The 6495-nt window shown below is 48.2% G+C and overlaps 1 long non-coding RNA gene across 1 annotated transcript; it reads left to right on the forward strand.

Moving 5' to 3' along the window:
• Positions 1–4943: 4943 nt before the first annotated feature.
• Positions 4944–6282, forward strand: LOC123429993. Its single transcript, XR_006622813.1, has 2 exons — positions 4944–5721; positions 5794–6282. It is a non-coding gene; the product is annotated as an uncharacterized LOC123429993 (long non-coding RNA).
• The last annotated feature ends 213 nt before the right edge of the window (positions 6283–6495 follow it).

A 6495-nucleotide genomic window follows, 5' to 3' on the forward strand; every position in this document is an offset into this window, starting at 1 on the left:
AGGTGATGGGTTCGAGTCCCCTCTCTACCACTTTTATTTTACTGTGTGTTCTGTTTACTGTAGCAGCCAGTGGCTGACAGTGGGCCACAGGGCCCAAATGTTATGCACTAAGGGGCCCTGGTGCCTATGACCAGTCGGAGCCCTGTCATATTCATTTTATTATATTATTCTTCTTTTTTGTGTGTGTGGATATTCCATATGTGGAATATGTCCAAGTATGGATATTGCCAAATCTGGCAGGTTCCATTTCTGTCTATGATTTGACTCATAAGTCAAATAGGTTTTAGAGTGTATTTTTATTTCTATTTTGTGACCGTTTTGTCCATAGAAATATACCAGTGTGATATATGATTTTGGGGTTGAAAAACCAAGGAATCCAATATATAAGTGGAGTATTCATTTTTGAGCAAAAAAAATTGGATTTCACTTTTGAGCAAATTTACCAAAGTGTCATTTTGTGATGAGGTGGCATTTTGTCATTTTTGTTGGATTGTTTTTGTGCATGCTTTGAAGTTTGTGCCACACATGCACCATATTATTTGTTGCATTATCACTTGCTGGTTTTTATTGGATGCTTATTTCTTTGGGTAGCAAGGGGTGCTGAGAATGAGCTCGAGGATTCTGTTGAGTATGTTTAGGAAGATCAAGGGCAGTTCAAGTCTGAAGATATCACACGCAAGATGATCGTGACATTGACACCGTTTCTAGGTTTGTTATGCCTAGTTGAATCGTTTCCATCGTTATTCACCACTGCCTACCACCTGATAATTAAGCCTCCACACATTGCCATGAAACCTCTAACCCTTCACCTCCTAGCAAATATTTTTTGGCTAAGATAGCGCTTGCTCAACCACTTGATAGAATTGCTAGTTGCAGGTGCAAGCTGGTCCATTGATTATCATCTTATTTGAAATGATATACATGGCAAAAGGCGGAACGCCCGGGCATTCTCTAGGTGATTTGTTCCACTTTTGTCACCTTAGTTTTGGCTACCGGTGTTTTATTCCATAACTCAGCGCTCCTAACACGTTCGGGGTTGTTATGGGGACCCGCTTGGTAAATCGTTTAGTCTAAGACTTGTCTGCAAAGACCCAACTTGGGTACTATATTTGCTAACAACTTAATAACTAAAGCATAGGGAATAGCTACCCCGAGGAAATTTAATCAACCCCCGGGCCAGTGCTCCTCATGAGTGTTGGTCCAAACTAGAGGATTGTGTGTGGCCAACCCAGAGCAACTTCGATGATTTCTATCACGCCACTGTACGCATCGCTTATCCGGCGTGTCCTGACACTCAGATACGCGGCTCTTATCGGGGTCATCGCCACGTCGGGTGGTCTTGCTGGACTTGTCTTACCTTAATGATATATCTTGTGCATTGGGATTCCGGTGATGCTTTGGGTTATCTTAGAGTTGAGGTTTTCCACTAAGGAATCCGACGAGATCACGAGTTTTGTGATCGAGGCTTTCTATGCAGCATGTGGTAGTTTGAGATGGACTTGTTGGAGAAACCCTGCAGGGTTTAATCTTTTGAAAAGTCGTGTCCGCGGTTATGTGGCAAACATGGAAACTTTGTTAGCATCCAGTTCTAGATAACTTGAAGTAACTTAATTAAAACATGTCAATTGTGTGCATAATCGTGATTCTTTCCTTCAGAGCTCCTTCTATGATCGAGAACACGGTGGGGTTATGTCTGACATAAGTAGGTGTTCAGGATCACTTAGTGATTAAGCTTAGTCACGACCGTTATGCGTAGACCACTCAAATTACTTTATGTTCTTTGAAATTTAGCCACCATAAATGCATAGGTACTGCTACAAACTCAAACACATACCCCATTCCTACACAATAACTTAGTTAGATTCGATACCATGGTCATGGGATTGCTGAGTCCTTGTGGCTCACAGATTACTACAACCACCCCATAGGTACATGTGTCGCAGATACAGATGCTTTCAAGGATACCCAACTCAAGTGGGAGTTTGATGAGGACAGTGGCCGGGTGTACGTGGCGTACCCCGATGACTAGAGGTCCTTGGTCATGTTCGTGGGCCTAGAGAGGCGGGAACATTGCTTTTGTCGTTTATCTTGTCTCTAGTCGGACCCTGCCTTCCAAATGATTTGAATAAATGTTGTGTGAATCTTGTACTTAAATTGGTGGCGAGTGTAAGCCAAATCTTATTACTCATCCCTGTTGTATGTATTGCAATGTTTACCATTCTTGCAAAACGATTAGATGCGCCCCTTTCCTCTTTTGAGGCATCGCCCTCAAATAAGGAAAGAGTCGCATCTTGGACGTTACATGAATGCCATGATGATTGCCTCGTCCGTGGCACGTGGGATCTTGTTGCGCACCTGGCTGAACAACTCGATGTACATGCAGAGAGTCTCCCCAGGCGCTACTTCACACGGCGCATGTCATTGACAGAGATGGGATGGTCGTGTGTGCCCTTGAAGTTGGGGATGAATAGCTCGCAGAGGTCACTTCAAAAAGAGACCGACTCCTCGAGTAGGTTCAAGAGCCAAGACCGTGCGTCGTCCTTGAGGGCCATCGAAAGCTAGTTCCCCATACCTTGTCGTTGCCGCCCGCCGCTTCGAGGCTCAGGGCGTAGAGTTAGAGAAACTCCATGGGGTCGAGCCAACCATCATAGCGTTGAGGCAACTCAGGCTTGAGTCTGGCCGGTCAAACCACCCTGCACATCTCACGAGTGAAGACTAGGCAACCCACGGTGCTTGAGGGGCCGCCACGCGCAAGGACGACTTGGTTTTGGCGTCCAACTGCTGAGACATCCTGAAAGACCTGATCCAGGCGCGCACGTCAAGCAGAGCCTCGTGGCGGACAATCTAGCATCTATCTTCTTCTTGGGCATGTGAGGGTGGTTCGTCAAGCGGGTTGTCGGGGCTTGCGTCGCGTCGGGGCTCAGCCTGGTCACCGCGCCTGTGAGGAGGCGGCGGTGCTCCCTGAACCTCCATTCCATCGTGGGATGGAGGGGGTAGAGCGAGCGAGAGGGCGCCTGGGCCTCTCCGGAAATGATAATGAACTCGGTGATGAGGCCCAGCCATGCATCATAGCTGGTATTTGTCGGGCGATAGCAAAGCAGCTCGCGCGCCATGAAAAGCGTCACTTGCAGATTCACCAGTTCGAGACAGGCGTGGGAGGAGGAAGCCGAGGCGGCGCGTCCCTCCCGCTGCACGGAGGGGTGCATGGAGGAAGTGTGTTGCTTGAGGGCGGCGGGGTCAGGCCTCGGCCCGGCGGAGTGAAGACAGGAGCCAGGTCTAGCAGGGGCGGTCACGACGACCCGGGCCACTCTGTGCTCAACGCATACATGGCGAGCATCGGCCATGGGGTCGGTAAAGCTAGGGCCAAAACTGGAGTTGAAGAACGCTGTGAACCAATACCTGGCGCGCCAAATGTTAGAATAAGGGCTCCGCAGATCGAGAAAGGTTCGAACAATGGCGTGCGCTCGCTCTCCTTCCCTATTCTACCTCCCAACCTCACAACAACTCTCCGGCGGCTCGAACTAAGGAAATTAACTATAACACACGCCCAGTATACCTAGGTTTAGGCCACCTTGCGGTGTAAAACTCTACTCCTGCTTGTGTGGATTGCTTGTGGCACAGAGCGAGTAAAGTTGGGTTCTTGCCCTGATGGAGTCAATGTCCCCTTGATACGGAAGCCATACCTCCCTCTTATATAGGCCCTGGTACTCTTCCCCCCAACACACACACTTGGTGGGAAGGGTTGCCACAACAACCATTTTGAAAGGGGACAAAGTTGCAGCCTACTCTGACAAAGGTGGTCTTCGTCCGCTAAAGCTCTTCGTCGTGACACACTGGTTGGCTTGGGGGTGACCTTCGTCCTGTCAATCTTCCAGCCTTGGTCCTCATGCGCCAATTAGGAAACCTTTGGGGTTGATTTGGGAACCCGCGGGCTGGCTCTGCTCCCTTAGCACGAAAGGGAAAGCTTCTCTGTCCGTGCATGCTCACACCGACCCTGCCGTCGTTGTGCGTGGCTCACGTTATCCATGTAAGGATGCAGGGTGATGCAACCCTACCTGGCTGCCTTTGTTAAGTCGGCCCCGCATGGGCGGCGTCACGACGGGGCTTCTCGACGTGGACCTCAGAGCGAATAGCCTCGAGGGGAGCTTTGTCGATCCCTGGCAACCTTCGATGATCTACACCTCGTAAGGAGGAGGCCTCGCGAGGGTCGCATTACTAGACCTTGATAGGGAGCACTCCCAAGTCCCCAACATGCGCCGTGCCCTGGGACACAGGCGGGCGGGCCTGGGTACGCCAGCCCGAGGACCGTACAACGTTAACGACACCGACAAATCGACCCCATCGTTGTCGTCCGCGCCGCGTCAGTAGGGATGGCACCCACAGGGTATGGGTACGGGTGGAGCCTTCCCATACCCTTACCCGCCCCGTCTGATATTACCCATCACCCTTACACATACCCGTCAACGGGTACAGTTTTTTCCCATACCCGTTACCCGATAGGGTAGACGGGTACCCGCGGGCAAAATTATCCATATTTGCAAACATCAATTTAAACAACTTATAGTTATAAAATGCATTGTATCGTATATTTTACAAAGATAGATTATACCTACAACACATACTTATAAAACAACATCATATAGTCATAAACAACAACACATAGGCATACACTTTCAATTCATAAATTATTGACATAGTGTAGATTGTAGAGATAATTTTGAGTTTACATAGATTTTATATGCGTACATGGGTATATGACTATGGGTTATATGATCACATACCCGTACCCGCTCTACCCGATGAGTTTTAGGTTTTTCCTATTTATATACTCATGGGTAAGTTTTTGTCCCATATCCTTACCCTAATAGGGTTTTTATCCGCAGGGTACGTCGGTAATGGGTACCATTGCCATCCCTACGCGTCAGGTGACCGCTCTACCTCCTACAAACATGGGCAACAGAGTGTCACTTCTCGTCAACAACCACCCACCGCTGCTTGGAGATCCTCAACAGCAGCCGTCCGGATTTCACACTGTGCTGTCCTCACCACATGTGCAGGATGTGCAGCCCACCCTCCACGCCCAACCAGATCAGGAGGAGTACCGGCTGTGTCAACCGCGTCATGATTTTCTGCGTTCAACGGTGAGATGCCCCTGCTCTGGATTGGTCAGCGCTTGACCTATTTTGAGATGTATCGAGTTCCTATTTACGATTGGGTCAGTACTGATACTCTGTATTTGGACGGATTAACCGCGATATGGTTTCACGCATATAAGCGACTGCACCGCCGTCAAACTTGGGACGAGCTCGGTGGCACCGTGGTGACTGACTTTGGGCAGGATGAATGCGATAGTCAAAGCCAATCTTGAAAGTGGCAACTTTGCGAAGCCTCATCTTGAAAATATAAAGTAGCCGATTTTCTCGTCAGATGACCAAACTCCTTTAGTTAAAACAGCCTACATTAGTCACTCAATACGAGGTCCAATTGAAAGAATGTATGTACCATCTGTTTTTCCTGGATCCCGTGATGAGCACTCGTTGGTTCGCCACCTAGTTTATTTTCAGACTGCGGGACGATCTTCGAGGACCTGTGAGACTGCACACTCCTACTAGTGTCACTTGAGCTACACTTTGGCAAAGATTCAGGAAGAGGAAGTGGAGCACATAAGGCCTAGAAATCGTCTAGCAGGGCCGACAAAGCATCCACGACCACATGTAGCAGGTATGACACCGGCACTATCCCTAGCTCGCCCATAATTCTCTTGACATCAGGGCAATGATGATTTTAACATAGAGCGCCAGATACGTGATTTTCGGCGTGCCAATGGTCTTTGTTTCAAATGTGGAGATAAGTATTCCAAGGAACATCAATGCAAGCGACCAGGTCAGCTAGTCACTTCTGAAGTTGGAGAATCCAATGAAGTTTTTTCTGATGATCCAGTGGTTGCCTTGGATCTCTTGGAGGAAACAACGGTGCCTGTTACTTCCTATTATCTTTCTGTGCATGCTCTTGCAGGAACGGAAGCATTGGAAACAGTTCACATTCATGCTCTGGTGGGCAACTAGGTGATGCTCTTGCTTTTCGACACTGGCAGCACACACACATTTGTGAATAAGAGTTTTGCCCGGCATGCTGGGTGTAATGTTCAGTCAGTTCCAGCCGTTTTAGTTAAGGTAGCAAATTTTGAAATTTTGTCATCTAATGCTCATGTACAGGGTTTACAATGGTGGACATAAGGTTCTACATTTGTCACTGACATGAGGGTGTTGGAGCTTGGGGGCCTATGATGCCATCTTAGGCATGGACTAGCTGGAGCAGTTTTTTTTGGAAAAGGAGGTTCAAACCCCCCGCCTGTGCATCAATCGATGCATACGGCCGTTTTTATTCATTATGCAACATAGGTCTAACAAGAAATTACATCAAACCGTCCGAAGCCACCACTCACACATACAAAACTCAATAATATGAAGTGCTCTCACTCCCATATCTAAAACC

This window comes from Hordeum vulgare, chromosome 2H, assembly GCF_904849725.1.
Source record: "Hordeum vulgare subsp. vulgare chromosome 2H, MorexV3_pseudomolecules_assembly, whole genome shotgun sequence".
Taxonomy (NCBI): domain Eukaryota; kingdom Viridiplantae; phylum Streptophyta; class Magnoliopsida; order Poales; family Poaceae; genus Hordeum; species Hordeum vulgare.